Source organism: Mytilus edulis, chromosome 2, assembly GCF_963676685.1.
Source record: "Mytilus edulis chromosome 2, xbMytEdul2.2, whole genome shotgun sequence".
In the NCBI taxonomy this organism is placed as follows: domain Eukaryota; kingdom Metazoa; phylum Mollusca; class Bivalvia; order Mytilida; family Mytilidae; genus Mytilus; species Mytilus edulis.
The window spans coordinates 6,180,278-6,206,282 of record NC_092345.1 but is presented as its reverse complement, the minus strand read 5'-3'; the positions used below and the strand labels follow the sequence as shown (position 1 = coordinate 6,206,282).

The following is a 26,005-nucleotide window of genomic DNA, read 5'->3' as shown; positions in this document are numbered from 1 at the left end:
ATGGTTCGAATCCCGGCGAGTGAAGAACAACAAATTTGCGAAAGCAAATTTACAGATCTAACAATGTTGGGTTGATGTTTAGACGAGTTGTATTTACATTATGTACACAGCCATGTATCACCATCATTGCTGGTGATCCGATGGATAAATCTGTTGTAGAGTTGTCACTGACTCAGACGTACTTATATATAGAGCCCAGGTGGTCGTGTGGTCTAACGGGACGGCTGCAAAGCAGGCGATTTGGTGTCACGATATCACAGTAGCATGGGTTCGAATCCCGGCGAGGGAAGAACCAAAAATTTGCGAAAGCAAATTTACAGATCTAACATTGTTGGGTTGATGTTTAGACGAGTTGTATATATATATGTATAGATATATAAACAAATCTAAATTGAAAAGTACATTCAAACCTATGATTGTGTTGGATAAAACCGCAATTTTTATATTTTTATATTGTTATATGTCGGACTAGTCTAATCTTAAAGGAGGGTTATTCACCTAACCTTATAATGACTTCACGTTTCAGCTTACAATTAATACAATTGAGAATAGAAATGGGGAATGTGTCAAAGAGACAACAACCCGACCATATCTACACACTCAACCTATTTTGCTGTAATATCAATAAATTATATTAGTATTAATCTATAATCGTGAAACCGTGAAATTAGGATAAAAACTCTAACTTGGCATTATAATTTGAAAGATCATATCACAAGGAACACGTGTACTAAATTTCAAGTTGATTGGACTTCTACTTCATCAAAAACTACCTTGACCAAAAACCTTTATCTGAAGCGGGAAAGACGGACGGACGAACGAACGAACGGACAAACGCACAGACCAGAACACATAATGCCCCTCTACTATCGTAGGTGGGGCATAATAGTAGGGACAACCCTAATCGTTAACTTTTAATTGTTGAACTTTTGTTTCTGAACATTTTTTATGGGGTTTGGGTGTGGGGTGACTAAGTTATTCTTTTAACAAAGATTTTATAGGATTTTTGAATAGGATTTTGTCTAATGCTTAGTCCGTTTCTGTGTGTGTTACATTTTAATGTTGTGTCGTTGTTCTCCTCTCATATTTAATGCGTTTCCCTCAGTTTTAGTTTGTTACCCCGATTTTGTTTTTTGTCCATGGATTTATGAGTTTTGAACAGCGGTATACTACTGTTGCCTTTATTTAGATTATAATTTATTTTTCACAAATGAATTGATACTTCATGTTACAATCTTCATCAGCCCATTTATATTCACCAGTACCTAGTTTATAGTATGCTAAGCAGTTTTGGTTGTTGTAATTGTTCGGTTGGCTACCGCCCCAGTAGAATTTTGTAATCAGGTTTTCTAGATTTGTCGAGTTATGCCATGTCCACTGTCCTTCAATTATATCATCTGTTCCTCCTATCCAAACGGGTTGCGTACCTGAAATATGTAAATTGTTCGCTACTTTTATACTTTATATTGTTTATAGTCATCAATAATGACGGCAACATTCGATTGGTCAATTTTTATTTTTCATATGTAAATTGAAAAACTGCTTATTCATCTGTATCTTTATTTTCTAATATTTTCAAAACACAAAACACAACATAGTCGCTCTAAGCGTTATTGATGCAATACACAGTAGGATAGCTTTGTCTTTAAGCAGTCTTAACAATGATAATGTAAAACACAAGAACGTCGCTCTGTCTTAACAATGATAATGTTAAACACAAGAAAGTCGATTTGTCTTAACAATGATAATGTAAAACACAAGACAGTCGCTTTGTCTTAACAATGATAATGTTAAACACAAGAAAGTCGATTTGTCTTAACAATGATAATGTAAAACACAAGAAAGTCGATTTGTCTTAACAATGATAATGTAAAACACAAGAAAGTCGCTTTGACTTGAAAATGATAATGTAAAACACAAGAAAGTCGATTTATCTTAACAATGATAATGTTAAACACAAGAAAGTCGCTTTGTCTTAACAATGATAATGTAAAACACAAAAAAGTCGCTCTGTCTTAACAATGATAATGTAAAACACAAGAAAGTCGCTTTGTCTTAACAATGATAATGTAAAACACAAGAAAGTCGCTTTATCTTAACAATGATAATGTAAAACACAAGACAGTCGCTTTGTCTTAACAATGATAATGTTAAACACAAGAAAGTCGCTTTGTCTTAACAATGATAATGTAAAAAACAAGAGAGTCGCTTTGTCTTAACAATGATAATGTAAAACACAAGAAAGTCGCTTTGTCTTAACAATGATAATGTAAAACAAGAAAGTCGCTTTGTCTTAACAATGATAATGTACTACACAAGAAAGTTGCTTTGTCTTAACAATGATAATGTAAAACTCAAGAAAGTCGCTTTGTCTGTCTTAACAATGATAATGTTAAACACAAGAAAGTCGCTTTATCTTAACAATGATAATGTAAAACACAAGACAGTCGCTTTGTCTTAACAATGATAATGTTAAACACAAGAAAGTCGCTTTGTCTTAACAATAATAATGTAAAAAACAAGAAAGTCGCTTTGTCTTAACAATGATAATGTAAAACACAAGAAAGTCGCTTTGTCTTAACAATGATAATGTTAAACACAAGAAAGTCGCTTTGTCTTAACAATGATAATGTAAAACACAAGAAAGTCGCTTTGTCTTAACAATGATAATGTAAAACAAGAAAGTCGCTTTGTCTTAACAATGATAATGTACAACACAAGAAAGTCGCTTTGTCTTAACAATAATAATGTAAAACACAAGAAAGTCACTTTGTCTTAACAATAATAATGTAAAACACAAGAGAGTAGATTTGTCTTAACAATGATAATGTTAAACACAAGAAAGTTGCTTTGTCTTAACAATGATAATGTAAAACACAAGAAAGTCGCTTTGTCTTAACAATGATAATGTAAAACAAGAAAGTCGCTTTGTCTTAACAATGATAATGTACAACACAAGAAAGTCGCTTTGTCTGAACAATAATAATGTAAAACACAAGGAAGTCGCTTTGTCTTAACAATGATAATGTACAACACAAGAAAGTCGCTTTGTCTTAACAATAATAATGTAAAACACAAGAAAGTCGCTTTGTCTTAACAATGATAATGTAAAACAAGAAAGTCGCTTTGTCTTAACAATGATAATGTAAAACACAAGAAAGTCGCTTTGTCTTAACAATGATAATGTAAAACACAAGAAAGTCGATTTGTTTTAACAATGATAATGTAAAACACAAGAAAGTCGCTTTGTCTTAACAATGATAATGTAAAACACAACAAAGTCGATTTGTTTTAACAATGTTAATATAAAATACAAGAAAATCGCTTTGTCTTAACGATGACAATGTTAAACACAAGAGAGACTCTTTGTCTTAACAATGATAATGTAAAACACAAGAAAGTCGCTTTGTCTTAACAATGATAATGTTAAACACAAGAAAGTCGCTTTGTCTTAACAATGATAATGTACAACACAAGAAAGTCGCTTTGTCTTAATAATAATAATGTAAAACACAAGAAAGTCGCTTTGTCTTAACAATGATAATGTAAAACAAGAAAGTCGATTTGTCTTAACAATGATAATGTAAAACACAAGAAAGTCGCTTTGTTCTAACAATGATAATGTAAAACACAAGAAAGTCGCTTTGTCTTGAAAATGATAATGTAAAACACAAAAAAGTCGATTTGTCTTAACAATGATAATGTAATACACAAGAAAGTCGCTTTGTCTTAACAATGATAATGTTAAACACAAGAAAGTCGATTTGTCTTAACAATGATAATGTAAAACACAAGAAAGTCGCTTTGTCTTGAAAATGATGATGTAAAACACAAGAAAGTCAATTCGTCTTAACAATGATAATGTTAAACACAAGAAAGTCGCTTTGTTTTAACAATGATAATGTTAAACACAAGAAAGTCGATTTGTCTTAACAATGATAATGTAAAACACAAGAAAGTCGCTTTGTCTTAACAATGATAATGTAAAACACAAGAAAGTCGCTTTGTCTTAACAATGATAATGTTAAACACAAGAAAGTCGCTTTGTCTTAACAATGATAATGTTAAACACAAGAAAGTCGATTTGTCTTAACAATGATAATGTAAAACACAAGAAAGTCGCTTTGTCTTAACAATGATAATGTTAAACACAAGAAAGTCGCTTTGTCTTAACAATGATAATGTTAAACACAAGAAAGTCGCTTTGTCTTAACAATGATAATGTTAAACACAAAAAAGTCGCTTTGTCTTAACAATGATAATGTGAAACACAAGAAAGTCGATTTGTTTTAACAATGATAATGTAAAACACAAGAAAGTCGCTTTGTCTTGAAAATGATGATGTAAAACACAAGAAAGTCAATTCGTCTTAACAATGATAATGTTAAACACAAGAAAGTCGCTTTGTCTTAACAATGATAATGTTAAACACAAGAAAGTCGATTTGTCTTAACAATGATAATGTAAAACACAAGAAAGTCGCTTTGTCTTAACAATGATAATGTAAAACACAAGAAAGTCGCTTTGTCCTAACAATGATAATGTTAAACACAAGAAAGTCGCTTTGTCTTAACAATGATAATGTTAAACACAAAAAAGTCGCTTTGTCTTAACAATGATAATGTAAAACACAAGAAAGTCACTTTGTCTTAACAATGATAATGTGTAAAACACTACAAAGTCGCTTTGTCTTAACAATGATAATGTAAAACACAAGAAAGTCGATTTGTCTTAATAATGATAATGTTAAACACAAGAAAGTCGCTTTGTCTTAAATGATAATGTAAAACACAAAAAAGTTGGTTTGTCTTAACAATGATAATGTAAAACACAAGACAGTCGCTTTGTCTTAACAATGATAATGTAAAACACAAGAAAGTTGCTTTGTCTTAACAATAACAATGTTAAACACAAGAAAGTCGATTTGTCTTAACAATGATAATGTAAAACACAAGAAAGTCGATTTGTCTTAACAATGATAATGTAAAACACAAAAAAGTTGCTTTGTCTTAACAATGATAATGTTAAACACAAGAAAGTCGCTTTGTCTTAACAATGATAATGTAAAACACAAGAAAGTCGATTTGTCTTAACAATGATAATGTAAAACACAAGAAAGTCGATTTGTCTTAACAATGATAATGTAAAACACAAGAAAGTCGCTTTGTCTTAACAATGATAATGTAAAACACAAGAAAGTCGCTTTGTCTTAACAATGATAACGTAAAACACAAGAAAGTCGATTTGTCTTAACAATGATAATGTAAAACCCAAGAAAGTCGCTTTGTCTTAACAATGAATATGTAAAACACAAGAGAGTCACTTTGTCTTAAGAATGATAATGTAAAACACAAGAAAGTCGCTCTGTCTGCTAAGTGTAAATGAAAACACAGCAGAGACGCTCTGTCTTGTATGTATCGATTTAAAACACAGCCACGCCGATATGTCTTAACAGTTTTGATGTAAAACACAATACAGTCGTCTTATTGACTCAGTATAGATGACGGCCCAAACAGAGGTCCGTCTTAGAAGTATCATTGAAAAACACAGCATTGTCGTTCTGACTTCACAGTATTGGTGTAAAACACAGCATTGTCGTTCTGACTTCACAGTATTGGTGTAAAACACAGCATTTTCGTTCTTACTTCACAGTATTGGTGTAAAACACAGCATTGTTGTTATGACTTCACAGTATTGGTGTAAAACACAGCATTGTCGTTCTGACTTCACAGTATTGGTGTAAAACACAGCATTGTCGTTCTGACTTCACAGTATTGATGTAAAACACAGCATTGTCGTTCTGACTTCACAGTATTGGTGTAAAACACAGCATTGTCGTTCTGACTTCACAGTATTGATGTGAAACACAGCATTGTCGTTCTGACTTCACAGTATTGATGTAAAACACAGCATTGTCGTTCCGACTTCACAGTATTGGTGTTAAACACAGCATTGTTGTTATGACTTCACAGTATTGGTGTAAAACACAGCATTGTCGTTCTGACGTCACAGTATTGGTGTAAAACACAGCATTGTCGTTCTGACTTCACAGTATTGATGTAAAACACAGCATTGTCGTTATGACTTCACAGTATTGGTGTAAAACACAGCATTGTCGTTCTGACTTCACAGTATTGTTGTAAAATACAGCATTGTCGTTCTGCTTCACAGTATTGGTGTAAAACACAGCATTGTCGTTCTGACTTCACAGTATTGGTGTAAAACACAACATTGTCGTTATGACTTCACAGTATTGGTGTAAAACACAACATTGTCGTTATGACTTCACAGTATTGATGTAAAACACAGCATTGTCGTTCTGACTTCACAGTATTGATGTAAAACACAGCATTGTAGTTCTGACTTCACAGTATTGGTGTAAAACACAACATTGTCGTTATGACTTCACAGTAAAGACAGGGCGGTTCTGTTGTGTTTTACACCAATACTGTGAAGTCAGAACACTCTTAGCTTAAAATGAAGTAGATACAAGGAATTCAAGCAAAACAATGATTGAAGAAAGTTAAACAAAATTATGACTCAAAGAAACACACACAAAGAGACAGTGAAAAATCAACCAAAATCAACCATCAAAACTTAATATTGTACAACAGAAATCCATCAAAAACTACAAAATAGGAACATGATTCCTTCCGAAAACTGGATGTTACCATCTCTTGACCCTTGCTACTTCGGTAATTCGGTGGTTGTCGTTTGTTAGTGTGTTACACAAATAAGATTCAAATAAGGCCGTTAGTTTTCTCGTTTGAGTTGTTTTACATTGTCATTTCTGGGCCTTTAATAGCTGACTATGCGGTATGGGCTTTGCTTAAGTTGAAGGCAGTACGGTGACCTAAAGTTGTTAATTTCTGTGCCATTTGGGTCTCGTGTGGAGCGTTGTCTCATTGGCAATTAACCACATCTTCTTTTTTTTCATATATATATTCATACTTCTGTTGAGATATGTTTAGAACACATGTATAGAGATAAGGCATCACATACAATAGTGGATTTCTTAATACTCTTAGACCCAGTATTAATGAAAACGCAACAGATTCGCGCTGCTCCCTGTGTATCAATTTAAAACACAGCCACGCTGATATGTCTTTGCAGTTTTGAGGTAAAACACAATACAGCCGTCCTATTTTCTCAGTATAGAGGAAAACCCAACAGAGCCAGTTTGTCTTTTTTATTACATATTTGTTTAGTGATTTTGATTATAACTCAATGTTGACACTGTACTTTTTATTACATTTTAACCTATTATGTATGTATGTTTTTTTCACACATATTTGTCAATATAATACAATTTGATGCGACTGTCATGCAAGTCAGAGGATTTCAAAGCAGGTTTAACCCTCAATTTTCTACATAAGAAAATTTCTGTACCAAGTCAGGAATATGACATTTGTTATCCATTCGTTTGATGTGTTTAAGCTTTGGATTTTGCCATTTGATTAGGGACTTTCCTTTTTGAATTTTCCTCGCTGTTTAGTATTTTTGTTATTTTATTTTATAGAAGTATTGATGTAAAACACAACATTGTCGTTATGACTTAACAGTATTGGTGCAAAACACAATAGAGCCGTTCTGTCTTAACCTAAAAGGGGATCAGATACATGGAATGCAAGTAAAACAATAATTGAAGAAAGTCAAACAAATTATGACTTAAAGAATCAAAGACGAAGAGACAGTAAACATTCAATCAATTATCAACCATTTAAACTAAATATTGATCAACATAAGCATCTCAAAGACTACAAATAAACTTGGTTTTGCAATCACGTGACCCAGAAGGGAGACGTCACCCGTCGTGCTACTTCTGTTCTGATAGGTTGAGGACACCCGTGGTAGTGACAAGGAATCCAACACAATAGTGGATTTTTTTTATTTTTAAGCTTATCTAAAATACTATGTACCATCATTTCAACATCCTGACGATTTAATAAACTAAAACACATTCTAAACCCTATCCCTGAACTTGTTTGTCATATTGGAGTCGTTATTAAGCAGTCTTTAGAACTAAGAGGGTCAGACCCATGTCATACAAGGTTATGATTGTGTTTTTTACATCAATTTATAATTGAACTTTTAAAATATGTTCTTTTATATTGTATTGTATTTCATTATATTGCATTGTATTTAAAATGTATAATTGTTTGTTTGTATTGTGGAAGAGCCGATCAATCTTGATAAACAATCAATTTCATTTTGAAGCAATTCCAGATGAATAATATAGTAAGCTATTATTCTCCAGAGAAATATTCAATTTATCATACGGTAATTTATTGATCAGTATTTGTTAATTAATTTGTCTTTGTGATTTTATACGTACGATCGGTCATATCCAGCATGTACTCATTCTCCGATTGGCTTGAAACCGTGGCCAGTCTTCCACCCCATGAATCACAATAGTCCTGTTAAATAAATTTATCCATATAATATACAATCCCAAGGTTAATTAGAATACATTACTTTACTCGATAATTTACAGTTTACGAATAATGATAATCAAATGCCCAGTGATGTATATTGAGTCTCCGATTGAAAGAAGACAAGAGCAACGTAATTCATCGCTGATTGAAAGAGTGGTACAGAAAACAAGTATCTGAATCTTGGACTATGGTAGAAAGTTGTCTCTTTGCAAATCATACCGTATCTCCTTATTTTGATGCATTCACTACAAACCAGTAAAAGTCTGAAATGGCCTATATCTGTACTCGACTGTACTGATTTTTACTCGACCTGTCTGAATTGATCTGAAATTTACTTGATATTACTCGACTGTAGTCTGAATCATACTTAACAGCATGAACTTGTACTCGACCTTTACTCGACCAATAATTAACCATTGAATTTGCGTCTGAACCATACTCGACCTAGTCTGAACAATTCAATTAAATTATTATGTAAGATAATTTGATTTAACTATCTCAATTTGATAATTCTGAGACTCATTTAAGAATTTAAAAATCTGTTTTCATATATATATATATATATATATAATAAAAACTATAACACAAATTCCCATACGTTTCGGCCATTACGGCCTTCTTCATTGGAATAAATTACAACATTGAAACAACAATAACATTTGCTTGGATTGCTTGGATATCCAAGCAATGTAATTGTTGTTTCAATGTTGTAATTTATTCCAATGAAGAAGGCCGTCATGGCCGAAACGTATGGGAATTTGTGTTATAGTTTTTATTATACAATCATTAAGAGACTTTATATATATAAGTGTCTATGAATGTAACTTTAACACACTAATGAGTGTTATAAAATTAGTTGTTATTGTTAATATATTCTTCACGCAATATTTCGCTAAACAAATTAGCTTCATCCGGCGTGTGCATCTATCTAGGTGAAATAGGATGCATTACAAAAATATCTTTGTAGCTTGAGCTACACAAAATTCGTGTAAAAGTTTAACATATTGATTGATGGTCTATGTAAAACATATTTTTGCCGTTTATTGTACATAACAATTTTAAAATCTAAACAAATAGTTGTTTTAGTTAAATAGAATGAAATTTATGATTTATTCCTTTGGTTTAGGGTAGAACTGTTTTTCATCCCTCTCATTTGCAGTGATTGTATGCTTCTAAAAATAGATTAGCATCCTGCAATAATACTGAAGAGATGAGTAGATGATCATTTTTGTACACTAAAAATAAATACTTCGTGTATTGTATCAGAGATCCTTGTTTAATTCCTACACGAAGGTAACACCTCCCGAAACGAAAGCTTATTTTTTATAAGCTAGAGTAAGAGGAGGGGATAAGGTCTCTGCACAATGCTAGGCGGTGTTGTCGTAGAAGTTAGAAAAAAAGTACAGGTTCCATCCCCGGCGGTATCAAGTCCGTTCGCGCCCAATATAGTTTCGCACCCTACACGTTCGCACCTCACATTTTCGCCCCCTCCACGTCCGTTCGCACCTTACATGTTCGCGCCCAATTTTTAATAAAATTTAAGTTAAATTGTTAGAAATTATTCATATGAATATAACAAATAATTGTATTCTTTTTGAATAAAATTTGAGAATTTATTGAATAGATTTTTTTTTTATCAATCTGATGATTAATTATTAAATGTTGATTATGTATGATTATTGCTAATTGGCATTTATAAACAGCCTAACTTGGTGTTGTTTATAAATTATGATTGTTGTTTTAAATTGCTTTGATGTAAATACTAATAAAATAAATATTAATTATAGCAATACACTTACCATGCATACCAGTTGTTCAACATGTTGTCAGATTCGCACTTAATTGACTAGAAACAGTGAAAAACAAATCATTGCAATACACTAACCAAAACACGATTAAGAATTATTCAACACACAAATGAAATAGTTGTTGTCAGAATAACATAATCTGACTTAAAAACAAGGACTTTTTTTTTATAAACTTGTCATGACACAAAAAAACTTGTCAGTATCTCGAATTATTTAGAAACAATGGCATATATATTTATACCAATACACCTCCAAAAAATTGGTAAAATTGGGTGCGAACGTGTGGGGTGCGAACGAACTTTTCGCAAAATTTGGGTGCGAACATGTGGGGTGCGAAAGTGAATGGGGGCGAATGTGGAAGGGTGCGAACGTGATTGGGCGCGAACAGACCCGGATTCATCCCCGGCGCCGGGGAGGAAGTTACGAATCAAATCAACTCATCAACATTCAATCTATTTAAGCGTGGATCAGTTTGTGAAAATAAACTGATACAGTTACGGAATTAAAATTATATAAATGTCTAAGAATATAACTTAATCACACTAATTAATACATTAAAAAGTTCTATTAGATGTTAAATAGAAATACGCAATATTTCGCTAAACAAATTTTTGTAGCTTAATCTATACAAGAGTTGAGGATAAGTGTAACATATTGATTGATGTTGCATAAAATATGTTTGTAGCTACAACTACATGAACTTGGAATAAAAGTTTAACACATTTATAGATGTTCGATTAATTGTATGAATTTCTATAAATTAATTTGTATGATTTCAAGATAATTATGGTTTAGATTTGTTTTTAAATCTTTTTTCGTCTCTCTCATTGAGTCCATCAGGTTCAAGAGTTCGTAACTGGTGCATCCAAAATCTCTCTCTTTTTTGTCTTCCTTGTGTATCCCAATTTTGATTTTTCTCAATGATTTGAAATGTGACGTTTTCAAAATCATGTCCGACCTGCTCTTAAAAGGTGTCTTGTAATTGGGCAGTTCTTTTCTTTTGTATAAAATGACCGATGGTTATTTAGTCAGATGTTAAATGATGTTTCTGTTTCACCAACATATTGTATTTTGCAAGTTCCACACGTTAGAACATAAATGCAATTTTGCGTTTTGCAATTTGATGTTATGAATATGTTGTATTTTTTCTTTGTGACTGTGCTGACGAATTGGGTTTCGATAGTGGCGACTCTGCAGCACTTACAATTGCCCCTTCCGCATGGTGTATAACCTCCAGTTGTTGATATATCCTGTTTAGATACTTTGGATGTTACTAGAATATCTTTGAGGTTTTTGGGTCTGCGGTAAGCCATAACGGGAGGTGATGGAAAAATCTCTTTTAAGGAAGGATCATTTTCAATAAGACGCCAGTGTTTGTGGACAATTGATGAAAGATTTGTCAGGTCAGGATGAAAGCTAACAACAAACGGGATTTTATTTGTCTGGGCCGTCTTTTCTTTGTATTCAAGTAGGTTTGTTCGGTCTTTTTCTTTTGCTTTACCGAAAGCTTCTGAAATATTTTTGTTCTTATAACCTCTTGATTTAAGTTGCTGTCTGAGTTGCCCCAAACGATGGTTTAATTTTGATTCCGATGAACAAATCCGTTTTAACCTGATGGCTTGGCTGTACGGAATGCTCCGGGAGCAGTGTTTCGGGTGGCAACTCTTCGGAGAGAGAAATTGGTGTTTATCAGTTTTTTTGGTGTGAAGGTCGGTTGTCATGACTCCGTTTTCTAAAGTTATGGTGGTGTCGAGAAACGCAATTTTCTCATTTGAAACTTCAGATGTGAACTTTATCGATTGATGAAAGTTGTTACAGAAATCGAGAAATTCTTGCAGACGTTCTGCAGTTTCGTTCCATTTGATGTCGATGTCATCAATATAACGGAGCCAAGACAAGGGTTTGTATAGTACATTTGAAAGGATGCGTTCTTCGAGACTCCCCATGAAAATGTTGGCAAAAGAAGGTGCCATTTTGGTTCCCATACTGGTACCGTCAACCTGCAAGTAGTGCTGGTCGTTGAATACAAAATTGTTGTTTTCCAGCACTAGTCTCAGCAACTGAACCAGGCAGTCTGTTGGGGGATGTTTATCCTTACGATTGTTCCATACAGTCATAAATTGTCGTTCTTACTCCTTGGTGGAAAAGCGAATGGAATCCACCAAGGAGTAAGAACGACAATTTAGAATCCTTTATATCATCTATTAAAACTGAAGTGAAATCATCAGTCAGTGGCAAACGTTTACGGAATCTCTCTGAACAAGAAAGCCCAACCATTAATAATTTAAAAAGCCGTGATGATATTGTTATTAAACAAGCAGACAAAGGAAGTGCAGTTGTAGTGATTAACAAAACCGACTACATTGAAGAAGGAAATCGTCAGCTGGCAAATACAAAATTTTACAACCATTTAGAAAGTGATCCTACAAAAGAAATAAGTAAACAAATCAATGAGGTCCTTTCAGATATGAACAGCAAAAAACACATAGATGAAGACACGTACGACTATCTACGCCCTGACGAAACCTGCACAGCCGGTCGATTTTACTTGCTCCCAAAACTTCATAAAGAAGGGATTCCGGAAAGACCGATAGTATCTGCAAATGGCCATCCAACCGAAAAAATATCTGAATTCGTGGATTACCATCTTAGACCACATGTTAGAACAATGCCATCTTACATTCAAGATACAACAGATTATTTGAAGAAAATGGATTCATTAAATCCCTTACCAAACAACACAATTTTGGTATCGATGGATGTGTCTTCTTTATACACAAATATTCCCAAAAATGAAGGAATAGTCGCTTGTGAACAAGTATGGAACAATCGTAAGGATAAACATCCCCCAACAGACTGTCTGGTTCAGTTGCTGAGACTAGTGCTGGAAAACAACAATTTTGTATTCAACGACCAGCACTACTTGCAGGTTGACGGTACCAGTATGGGAACCAAAATGGCACCTTCTTTTGCCAACATTTTCATGGGGAGTCTCGAAGAACGCATCCTTTCAAATGTACTATACAAACCCTTGTCTTGGCTCCGTTATATTGATGACATCGACATCAAATGGAACGAAACTACAGAACGTCTGCAAGAATTTCTCGATTTCTGTAACAACTTTCATCAATCGATAAAGTTCACATCTGAAGTTTCAAATGAGAAAATTGCGTTTCTCGACAACACCATAACTTTAGAAAACAGAGTCATGACAACCGACCTTCACACCAAAAAAACTGATAAACACCAATTTCTCTCTCCGAAGAGTTGCCACCCGAAACACTGCTCCCGGAGCATTCCGTACAGCCAAGCCATCAGGTTAAAACGGATTTGTTCATCGGAATCAAAATTAAACCATCGTTTGGGGCAACTCAGACAGCAACTTAAATCAAGAGGTTATAAGAACAAAAATATTTCAGAAGCTTTCGGTAAAGCAAAAGAAAAAGACCGAACAAACCTACTTGAATACAAAGAAAAGACGGCCCAGACAAATAAAATCCCGTTTGTTGTTAGCTTTCATCCTGACCTGACAAATCTTTCATCAATTGTCCACAAACACTGGCGTCTTATTGAAAATGATCCTTCCTTAAAAGAGATTTTTCCATCACCTCCCGTTATGGCTTACCGCAGACCCAAAAACCTCAAAGATATTCTAGTAACATCCAAAGTATCTAAACAGGATATATCAACAATTGGAGGTTATACACCATGCGGAAGGGGCAATTGTAAGTGCTGCAGAGTCTCCACTATCGAAACCCAATTCGTCAGCACAGTCTCAAAGAAAAAATACAACATATTCATAACCTGAAATTGCAAAACGCAAAATTGCATTTATGTTCTAACGTGTGGAACTTGCAAGATACAATATGTTGGTGAAACAGAAACACCATTTAACATCCGACTAAATAACCATCGGTCATTTTATACAAAAGAAAGGAACTGCCCAATTACAAGACACCTTTTAAGAGCAGGACATGATTTTGAAAACGTCACATTTCAAATCATTGAGAAAAATCAAAATTGGGATACACAAGGAAGACAAAAAAGAGAGAGATTTTGGATGCACCAGTTACGAACTCTTGAACCTGATGGACTCAATGAGAGAGACGAAAAAAGATTTAAAAACAAATCTAAACCATAATTATCTTGAATTCATACAAATTAATTTATAGAAATTCATACAATTAATCGAACATCTATAAATGTGTTAAACTTTTATTCCAAGTTCATGTAGTTGTAGCTACAAACATATTTTATGCAACATCAATCAATATGTTACACTTATCCTCAACTCTTGTATAGATTAAGCTACAAAAATATTTTTTTGTCATGCATCCGATTTCACCTTGAGAGATGCTAATTTGTTTAGCGAAATATTGCGTATTTCTATTTAACATCTAATAGAACTTTTTAATGTATTAATTAGTGTGTTTAAGTTATATTCTTAGACATTTATATATATATAGGCGTAAAAAATAATTTTCACATGTGCAGATATATATATTCATTAAATAAAATAATAAAATAAGTAAAAAGTTAACAGTTCCATTCTATCGATTTCATCCTTCCATTGGGACTCTTCAGGATAACTGATGTAGTGTCGCTATAGGCGACGTCGTTAAGGAGGTTTATGACGTTTCGTCATTGTTCGTTTTTAAAAGTTCTCTGGATTTAATTTTGATCGGAACGTTGTTATGAAATAACGTTCCATCTCTTTTCTATATGCTTCATCCCGTCTACATTTAAAAGTAGGAATTATTTGAAAATGCTTTTTACCACAAATGTCAAGATGGGCACTAATTGGCGAATTTCTGTAGTGTGGGTGTTTTATTTGTTCTTTGTGAACTCGCACTCGTTCACAGAGGCTATTCCCGGTCTGTCCAATATAATTTTCGTGACAACCAGGACATGTGACGCAGTAAATAAGGTTTGTTGTCTTACAAGTCATATTGGCGTTCACATGAAATTTTTTGCCATCTTTAAATGATTTCATTTTACCCGTTTCTAAATATTTCGTATCTTGGCCACAAACACCACATCTTGAATCTCCGCAAGACTTTATTTCAAAGTCATTAACCTTCGGTTCGAACCGAGCTCTGGTTAAGTGTTTCTTTAAGTTTTTAGGTTGTCTTCGGCTGTAGATTAAGTTTTCTTCCGTTATCAATTTTTTCATAGTTTCACTTTCGTGTAGAATCGGAAGGTTTGATTTAATTGTATTAAAAACGTTTGGTAAATACGGGTCATGTGTACTAACAAACGGTATTTTCTTTAAGGTTTCGTCCGTGTCTTTCACTTTCGGGGTTCGTAATTCTTGAAGTGACAAGAGTTTAGATTTTCGAATTCCACTTTCGATTAAACCCTCTGGGTATAGCTGTTGTGTGAAATAGCCTTTTAATTCCTTCAAACGTACTTCTTGAATGTTATGGTCAGATAATAAAGCACAAATCCGTCTGGCCATACAGTAAGGTATATTTCGTTTTGTATGGGACGGATGACACGAATGAAAATTTAAGTATTGATGGGTGTCTGTGGATTTATAATAAATATCCGTTGTTATATGTCTGCCTGATTTTAAGATGAGGATATCCAAAAATGGTAGTTGTGTGTCACTGGTTTACATGGTGAATTTAATCGACGGATGTAAGGAGTTGATAAGATCTTTTTTATATAAATCTTTTTCTGATCTGCTCCAAAATATTACACAGTCATCTAAATATCTTTTCCAAAATTTAATGACATAATCACAGAAATTTTGATCGAATCTGACATATATTTGTCGATACATCTGTTGCTCTAAGTATCCCATCACTAAATTTGCGTATGTGGGGACAACTTTAGTTCCCATGGCTGTACGTTTAATTTGTCTGTATTTGTTTCCGTCGAAATAAAATGTGATTTCTTCCAGAACTATTTTGGTAGCTTCTAGTATGAAGCCTATAGCGACACTACATCAGTTATCCTGAAGAGTCCCAATGGAAGGATGAAATCGATAGAATGGAGTTGTTAACTTTTTACTTATTTTATTATTTTATTTAATGAATATATATATATATATATATATATATAGTGTCTAAAAATAGCAACAATCAACATTCAATCTATCTAGGTGTGGATCAGTTTGTAAATAAACTGATGCAGTTACTAAATTAAATTATATAAGTGTCTAAGAATGTAACTTTAACACACTAATGAGTGTTATAAAATTAGTTGTTATATTTTATATATTATTCACGCAATATTTCGCTAAACAAATTAGCTTCATCGGGCGTGTGCATCTATCTAGGTGAAATCGGATGCATGACAAAAAAATATCTTTGTAGCTTGACGTTTTTGTGTAAAAGTTTAAAATATTGATTCAAAATTGGGACTCCGAAAGGAGAAAACAGAGAGAAAGGTTCTGGATGCATCAGCTACGTACTCTTGAACCTGATGGACTTAATGAGAGGGATGAAAAACAGTTCTACCCAAAACCAAAGGAATAAATCATGAATTGCATTCTATTTAACTAAAACAACTATTTGTTTAGATTTAAAAATTATTATGTACAATAAACGGCAAAAATATCTTGTACATACCCCATCAATCAATATTTTAAACTTTTACACAAAAACGTCAAGCTACAAAGATATTTTTTTGTCATGCATCCGATTTCACCTAGATAGATGCACACGCCCGATGAAGCTAATTTGTTTAGCGAAATATTGCGTGAATAATATATAAAATATAACAACTAATTTTATAACACTCATTAGTGTGTTAAAGGTACATTCTTAGACACTTATATATTATATATATATATATATATATATAAAATGACTGAATAAATAGTCAACGATCAATCTTACAGGGCGATGGATCATGTAATATGATTCTGTACACTACAAAATATAATATATAACAAGTCAAAAAGGGTACAACATCACCATTAAATAACTATAAAATATACAAATATTAGATATTTCGGATAACAGATATCCTTCTTCAATAATAGCACGATGTCAAATGAATCATGTCAATATATTCAAACTGAGATACTTTTTCTAAATCTTGAATTTATACAATTTAAGCGAACACCACAGACGCTGATACAATTTTAAAATTTCCAAACACGGCGCAAACATTACTAAGATATGCCAAATGAAAGTAGTTATTTTCGTTGTGAACTGGCACAACTCTAGATTTCCAAAGGTTGTGACAGTTGAGATGTTATAACTGCATTGAGGGCAGTCCTCAAACAAAAAGATCAAAAATGTCCTAACCGATCCAGGATGGTATAAATTAGACAACGGTAGGGCAATTACAACAGAAACTACATATCTAAGCCTCCCAAACGAATAGCAGTCTAATAATGATTGAAAAAATAAGTTTTATATAATGAGGTAAAATAATTGAACGTGGCAACGTACTTATACATCATCCCGAATCAATGGAAACCTGTAATTTAAACTGTTATTTTTAAAAATAATTTCGAACTGTAAAGCCAGTACTAAATCCGGCGTTGTCTGAAACAGGTGGTCACAGGAAAATGAAGGACTCGTTCTATGTTTTTTCATTTATGCCCTCTGGGGAAACTGTCCGTAACTTTCTTATCCAAAATCTTTCCCGAGCGACTCTGTCGACCTTCGACCAACCCTCGTTGTGGTCTATGATTGTGATGGTAAGGTTTTTGAGATCAGCTTGTGTGTGTCCAGGTGATCTCAAATGACGACTTACGGGTAGGTCGGGCTTGCAAGTGTAGTCACTTCGATGACCATTCATGCGTTTGTTAAATGGCTGCTCTGTCTCGCCAACATACTGCATGCCACATCGACACTGAAGGAGGTATACAACATTCTGGGTTTTGCAAGTTACATTGCAATATATAGTGTACACAGACCCAGTCGAGTGGCAAGTGAATGTTTGAGTATTCAGTATTTGTTGACAAGTCAGGCAACGTCTGTTACCACATGACTTGCACCATCCTGCAATTGAACAGCTTTTATTTGAGGAGACATATATATATATATATATACATACATACATACATTTATTTACAGTGATTGTATGCTTCTAAAAATAGATTAGCATCCTGTAATTATACTGAAGAGATGAGTAGATGATCATTACTGCACACTAAAAATAAATACTTCGGGTATTGTATCAGAGATCCTTGGTTAATTCCTACAAGCAAGTAACACCTCCCGAAACGAAAGCTTATTTATTTAAGCTAGAGTTCGAGGAGGGGATAAGGTCTCTGCGCAATGCTAGGCGGTGTTGTCGTAGAAGTTAGAAAATAAAGTACAGGTTGTAGCCCCTGCGCCGGGGAGGAGGTTACGAATCAAATCTTCTCTAACATCATTAGGTTGATTTTCTAGGCACTTTATATATATGGGTGCTATAAACAGTTTCGTATAAAAAACTAGGGGTTATTCCCCAACTAAAAATAGACATGGAGGGAAGTCCCTTTTTATCAACATAATTGGTGAAAAAGTATCATGTTTTTTGTATTTGGTTGGAAAGATATGTTAATTAACTTCAATTAAAGCAGGTTGAATGATTAAACTAATTTTAAAAATTAGATTAAAAATACATGTTTTGAGGGGAGACAACACTGTAAACAGTCTGTTTTCTTTGCAGTGAAAATTGAAAACTTATTTGCAGCCACTGTAGCTCTTTTCGGAGCAGGCGAACATACCCTGAAGCATGAATTTTTTGAAAGACCAGGTAAAAATCTATGAAATTCATACAATTTTGATTATGAAAAATGTGCAGGTATCATGTCTTCAGGGGTGTGCACATGACCTGATTTCAGGTTTTTTAAGCTTAAATTAGGCAATGTTTTTCCCAGTTTCTCTGGATAAAACTTTTTTATCCCATTCAAAGTACACTTTTTTTATTCCATTATAAACTAGAGAACATTCTGATTCCAGTGATATCTTATTTTATACAAGTATCTTTATTAATCAGTCCACCACTAAGGGTCACTTATACATGGTCCCTCAAAATATGACGTCATAGAAAAAAAACTGTTGATTGCACCCTATATATATATATATACAACTCGTCTAATCATTACCCATACAATGTTAGATCTGTAAATTTGCTTCCGCAATTTTTTTGTTCTTCCCTCGCCGGGATTCGAACCCATGCTACTGTGATATCATGTCACCAAATCGCCTGCACTGCAGCCGTCCCCTTAGAACACACGACCACCTTGGCTAGTCGTGTGGTCTAGCGGGACGGCTGCAGTGCAGGCGATTTGGTAGTTGCCAAATAAAATTAATCACAAGATGTAACAAAATGGATCTTAATATAAATTTAATACTAAACAGAAAACAATTAACTTGTGGCCACGATGTAATATGCCACAAACATAAGGTGTCAATATGTTTTTTTTTGTACACCAGATCCGGATTTCGTCAATAAATGTCTCTTCAGTGATGTTAGGGATCGAAACGGTATTTGAAAGGCCATATAAAAAAAACCCTCATTTTTAGATAGACTCTTGAATTTAAAGAGTCAATATAGGATGAACGGATCATATAAACCGGAGGGAGAATATGATACAAGCCCAAACGAAAAAATATATACGAGTCTAAATTGAAAACTACGTTTAAACCTATGATTGCGTTGGATAAAAACCGCAATTTTTATACGTGTGCATGTAAAACAAATTTCGTTGTAGAAGGGTGTATATACGGCGCAAACAACATTTTCAAAAAGACCAAAAAAGTGAAAAAGTATATTTAAACAAAACGCATTTGACTAACAGGTCAAACAACTGATGTTCTTTAATCCTGCTAACTGACATTGGCGATTGCCAAATAAAATTGATCACACGATGAAACAAAATGGATCTTAATATAAATTTAATACTAAACAGAAAACAATTAACTTGTGGCCACGATGTTATGCCACAAACATAAGGTGTCAATATTTTTTTTTGTACACCAGATCCGGATTTCGACAATAAATGTCTCATCAGTGATGTTAGGGATCGAAACGGTATTTGGAAGGCCATATAAAAAGTACCCTCATTTTTAGAAAAAGTACCCTCATTTTTAGATAGACTCTTGAATTTAAAGAGTCAATATAGGATGAACGGATCCTATAAACCGGAGGAAGAAAGATGATATGCCACAAAAATAAGGTGTCAATATTTTTTAGTACACCAGATCCGGATTTCAACAATAAATGTCTCTTCAGTGATGTTAGGCATCGAAACGGTATTTTGAAGGCCATATAATTTACCCTCATATTTAGATAGACTCTTGAATTTTAAGAGTCAATAAAGGATGAACGGATCATATTAACCGGAGGGAAAATATAAAAGAAGCCCAAACGAAAAAAATATAAACAAGTCTAAATTGAAAACTACGTTCAAACCTATGATTGCGTTGGATAAAAACCGCAATTTTTATACCTGTGCATGTAAAACAAATTTCGTTGTAGAAGGGTCTAAATACAGCACAAACAACATTTTCCAAAAGTCCAAAAAAGTGAAAAAGTATATTTAAACAAAACGCATTTGACTAACAGGTCGAACAACTGATGTTCTTAAACCCTGCTGACTGCCATTGGCGATTGCCAAATAAAATTGATCACAAGATGTAACAAAATGGATCTTAATATAAATTTAATACTAAACAGAAAACAATTAACTTGTGGCCACGATGTTATGCCACAAAAATAAGGTGTCAATACTTTTTTTTTGTACACCAGATCCGGATTTCGTCAATAAATGTCTCTTCAGTGATATTAGGGATCGAAACGGTATTTTGAAGGCCATAACATTTACCCTCATTTTTAGATAGACTCTTGAATTTTAAGAGTCAATAAAGGATGAACGGATCATATTAACTGGAGGGAAAATATGATACAAGCCCAAACGAAAAAAATATAAACAAGTCTAAATTGAAAACTACGTTCAAACCTACGATATATATATAAAGAAGATGTGATATGATGGCCAATGCGATAACTGTCCACAAGAGACCAACATTACACAGAAATTAACAACTATAAGTCACCATACGGACTTCAACAATGAGGAAAGCCCATACCGCATAGTCATATCTTTATTGTATTGTGGTTTTTGTCATGGCAGTTATAAAGAAATTTATTTTAGCAGTTAAATTTAAAAAAAAGTAGGTTATATGGTCGAGTATGGTTCAGACTAAAAACAATTGGTCGAGAATGTGTTTAACCGGGTTCAGACTGGTCGAGTAATAGTTCAGACTATTTTTAATGGCAAAGATAAGGGTCAAGTACTAACCAGTACAGTAGAGTAAGGTTAAGACTGGGGTAGAAGAATGTCGAGTAAAATTCTGACCAATTCAGACTGGTGGAGTAAAAATCAGTACAGTCGAGTACCAATGGTGGACTTCGGCTGATTTCTGCTCTTTGGATGGGTGGTTGTCTCTATGCTACATTCTTCATTTCTAGTTTAATTTAAACATAACCGATGCACATTTCGCTGCACACTATGCCCATTTTGACAATCATATTTCACAGTAATTTATGATTAATTCAAGGATTTTCTTGGTGTGTTTAACAATATTGGAGGTAATATCTTCTTAAGCTTACATCTCACCTGAGCATCAATCCAGGTTTTAAGTACTGTAAAGATATTTTTCGTCACTGAAATCAAAATTATAACGCAAATAATGACGTTGATAAATATTATTTCCATCTATAAATTCATGCGAATCACGCTTAATTGTACATAGTGTACACTGATTGCAATTATGAAAATCATTAAAAAGTAATTTTCACAACTCAGACAAGGTTGATCTTAGATGGATTTCGCTATTCATTTTTGATTCAATGACGCCACATAGGGCACAGGGCGTTTGCGCTTTTTTACCTGTAAAACGATAGGACATGTGCGCTTTAAATTTTGATTCACCTGTATTAAATTGACCGGACATTTGCGCTTTTTACCGATATAGTTGTCTACCTGCAACTTTAATTAATACGTAAATAAATTCAACTTACAGACTTGTAAAGGAAAAAATGTATATGTCATGATGGATTTTTATATCATTCTGATCAAACCCTTAAAAGTGAAGACCTTTAATGGAAATGTACCTTGAAAAGATGTAACGCTAGAATTAAAACGGACAATGGGACTACTAATAGTTCGGCTTCATATCTTGACTTACATCTAGAAATTGACAATGAGGGTCGGTTGAAAACAAAACTTTACGACAAAAGAGATGATTTCAGCTTTCCAATTGTGAACTTTCCATTTCTAAGTAGCAACATTCCAGCAGCACCTGCATACGGGGTATATATCTCCCAATTGATACGATATTCCCGTGCTTGCATTTCCTATCATGATTTTCTTGATAGAGGTTTGCTGCTCACAAGGAAGCTATTAAACCAAGAGTTCCAAATAGTGAAGTTGAAATCATCCCTTCGTAAATTTTACGGACGCCATCACGAGTTGGTTGACCGTTATGGAATAACCGTTTCACAAATGATATCGGATATGTTCCTTACGTCGTAACTACAATCCCCTTCCCTTTCATGAATATGACCTACCGAATTAGACTATTTACCGGATTTGTAATCACATAAGCAACACGACGGGTGCCACATGTGGAGCAGGATCTGCTTACCCTTCCGGAGCACCTGAGATCACCCCTAGTTTTTGGTGGGGTTCGTGTTGTTTATTCTTTAGTTTTCTATGTTGTGTCGTGTGTACTATTGTTTTTCTGTTTGTCTTTTTCATTTTTAGCCATGGAGTTGTCAGTTTGTTTTAGATTTATGAGTTTGACTGTCCCTTTGGTATCTTTCGTCCCTCTTTTGAGTCATAAAACATGTTGTTGAGGATTCTTTGCATCCTAAGGATTTATTCTGTATCAAAGTTTATATACAGAGTAAAAAGAAAAACACAACCGAATTTACCTAAGTCAAGAGAAGATGTTCACTCTCTTTTTGAAGGTTATCCCTTACAGACCTCAATATCCAAAATATCTGCCTGGTCAAACCTGCCGGTCTCTAACCCAGATAAAAGAGGACGGAAGTCTTCAACACCAAACATTGCAAAAGCGCAAATGTCCTATGTAAAAAGCGCAAATGTTCTTTTTTAAAAAGCGCAAATGTCCTATAACTTGAAGCGCAAGTGTCCAAAATAAATAAGTAGAAAATCAATGTTTTAGTGCATACCACATTTTTGAGACATTAAAAGTGATCAATTATTCAACTTTCCAACTGCAAACTTAAATACAAATTTATATTTATTTCCCAAACATTCTAAAAAGGAATATTAAAAAAGAATAATCAAGTGTTGTGTTTTTAAAGTCCGTCAGTATATATCTGTATAACTGTCATTCCAATGAATCAATGGAAACTAAAGCTACCACTTTCTTTTTTTATTCTTTTTTTTTTTAATGTTTTTGTATCAGTAACTGTTACCATTAACCTATTTTTCCAATATATATAGACTACTTCACTTCCATTATAATTTCCATTTGTATAAATTTTCTTCCAATCAAGCAATGGATTTTAAGGATATTATCCGGAAACAATTTTTCTATGAAGTTTTTTTTATCAATGTTTTAAAACTTTTTAACGTATTATGTGTCTATTTGTATAAAAATTAACGTTGGTATCGATATTACTTTGTTTCCCAGGAATAAGCAGTGTACTTTTCAGTATACTGAAGTAGATAGTTAACTGCACATTACTTAACAAACAAAGAAACATTGATGCCACTTAAAAATACCTTAATAATGTAATATAGACAAAATATGATTTCAATTTGTTGAATCTGCTAATAACGGTGCTTTTTTATACCCCCTCCCCAACCCCGGGCTTTACATATCCTTGAATGATGAAACGTTTACTGAGGAGAGAAATTTTTATAGACTATTGGTATAATATATTTTTTAAATGATCTGAAAAAGCCGGTGCTCTGTCTTCCTTTATACATAATAAGGTTAAACTGCCATTTTACGGTTTGATATAAAGATTGTGAGAATAATTAATGCTATGGTGCAAGTTTAAATCAAATTAGTGCGTCATTTTATTATATAACTTTTCAGTACTCTTCCTTTAGATGACACACCACCACACCACCCGATCCAATATAATTCTATGCTAGAAAGTTGAATCAGAAATTTTGCTTTTTGATCTAGTTGTTATCTCTTTGTCATATTTCCCATTTCCATACTTAATTTCATTCGATTAGAATATACATGATTTTCCTATTTAACATAATGCAAAATATTTAGAGATATGATAAAATGATAAAAATGGTCGAATGTATAAGGAGTTTGAATTGGTGGTCTGATATTGTTGATCTAAAGAAAACCATTTTATTTAATATATGTCAAACACTGCATCAAACAGGAAAATAGTAAATTTTGATTATCTTAAATCAGAAATAGAATAGATAAATAATAATTGAAATATTTCTACTTAAATTATCCTATTATCTTTACTCACACAGTTTTTTTCGAAGTACTACCCATCCATTTTCTGTCTCTGTCGGATCATAACAATTATCATTATCCACGAGGTAACATTCTCTAACAGACTCAAGAAAACTAGCGGCACAACAATTTCCGTTCGAGAGACAAGTTAATGCACAATGAGAAAAGTTCTTCAAAACAATTTTCTTTGATGAAAGAGATGAAAACTTAGTATTTTGCACAAATTCGTAAGTTTGCTCTCGTATTATGCATGCATTGAAAACAATTTTTAAGTTTAATATTTGGTAAATCAACCAAATCGATTTTTGCATTGTCCAATGTCACCTTGAAACATATAGCTTTAGAACAATAACAGCCTGGTATGTAAGAGCAAAATAATATAAAGAAACAAGTATCGGATATATTGCCTTAATTGTGAAATATACCGTTAAATGATAATTTCTTCCAATCAAATACCATTACCATGATTCAGTGCGCAAGACTCGCATACCTTATCTTTTTTATTATGTGTTAAACAATTGAAATAGTTTCTAAGTAATGGAAGAAGTAAACAAAGCATAATGTTTCATCTTCAGAAATAAATACCAATTGATAGGGGAGACGATTTCAAACATAAGCAAGATAAAAGTTCATTGAATGGTCAATCATTTCTATTGCTATTAGAATCATCAATACATCTTAAAATACATCGTTAACAATAGTAGGTTTATCATTTATTAAATGAAACCAATATTTTATCCTTCTATTTTTAGAAACACATCGACAGGTCTCCGAGTTCTTCACATCTGAATGGAATTTGTACAGCAAAGTTGAGTATATAACGTCAAAAACGATTATGAATATTTTCTACATAGTTGGAAAAATGGAATCACTCATATCTCGGGTGCATATATATCAAAACCTTCCGGTTTTCGTTTGAGTCGAACTACGTGTATCTCGAAATAATTGTCCTGTCCGGCTGACTTCAAGATAACGAGAGTCGACTGTAAGATCCAACCATACAAATGCATTTTATGAGACTATGTCATAATCTTTAGGGTTACATTGTATAAAAGGTTCGTTTCAATCGGTAAATATCTGGAATATGAAACTCACTTTACTTAATTTTAATAAACAAATATGAACTGTTTTTTTAAAAGGAGGACTATGGTCAGACATAGATCTGTGCGACATTGTGTCACCATTTATATTGTTCAAACTATTCAGCGACTTCAGATTAAATATAATTCTGCACTTTACACTGGAGTCTCTCAGACATTTCAAAACGTCCGTATTTCCCTTAAAATGTTTTTGTGTGTTTCTATGTCATGAATATTCTTCATTTTATTTGTACTGTAGTCAT

At 33.3% G+C, this 26,005-nt stretch overlaps 1 long non-coding RNA gene across 1 annotated transcript; it reads right to left on the bottom strand.

The window, feature by feature from the left end:
- Positions 1–1,185: 1,185 nt before the first annotated feature.
- LOC139510461 (uncharacterized) lies at positions 1,186–24,965 on the bottom strand. Its single transcript, XR_011661882.1, has 4 exons — positions 24,677–24,965; positions 21,816–21,862; positions 8,336–8,417; positions 1,186–1,427 (listed from the first exon to the last, which is right to left on the bottom strand). It is a non-coding gene; the product is annotated as an uncharacterized lncRNA (long non-coding RNA).
- Between the last annotated feature and the right edge of the window lie 1,040 nt (positions 24,966–26,005).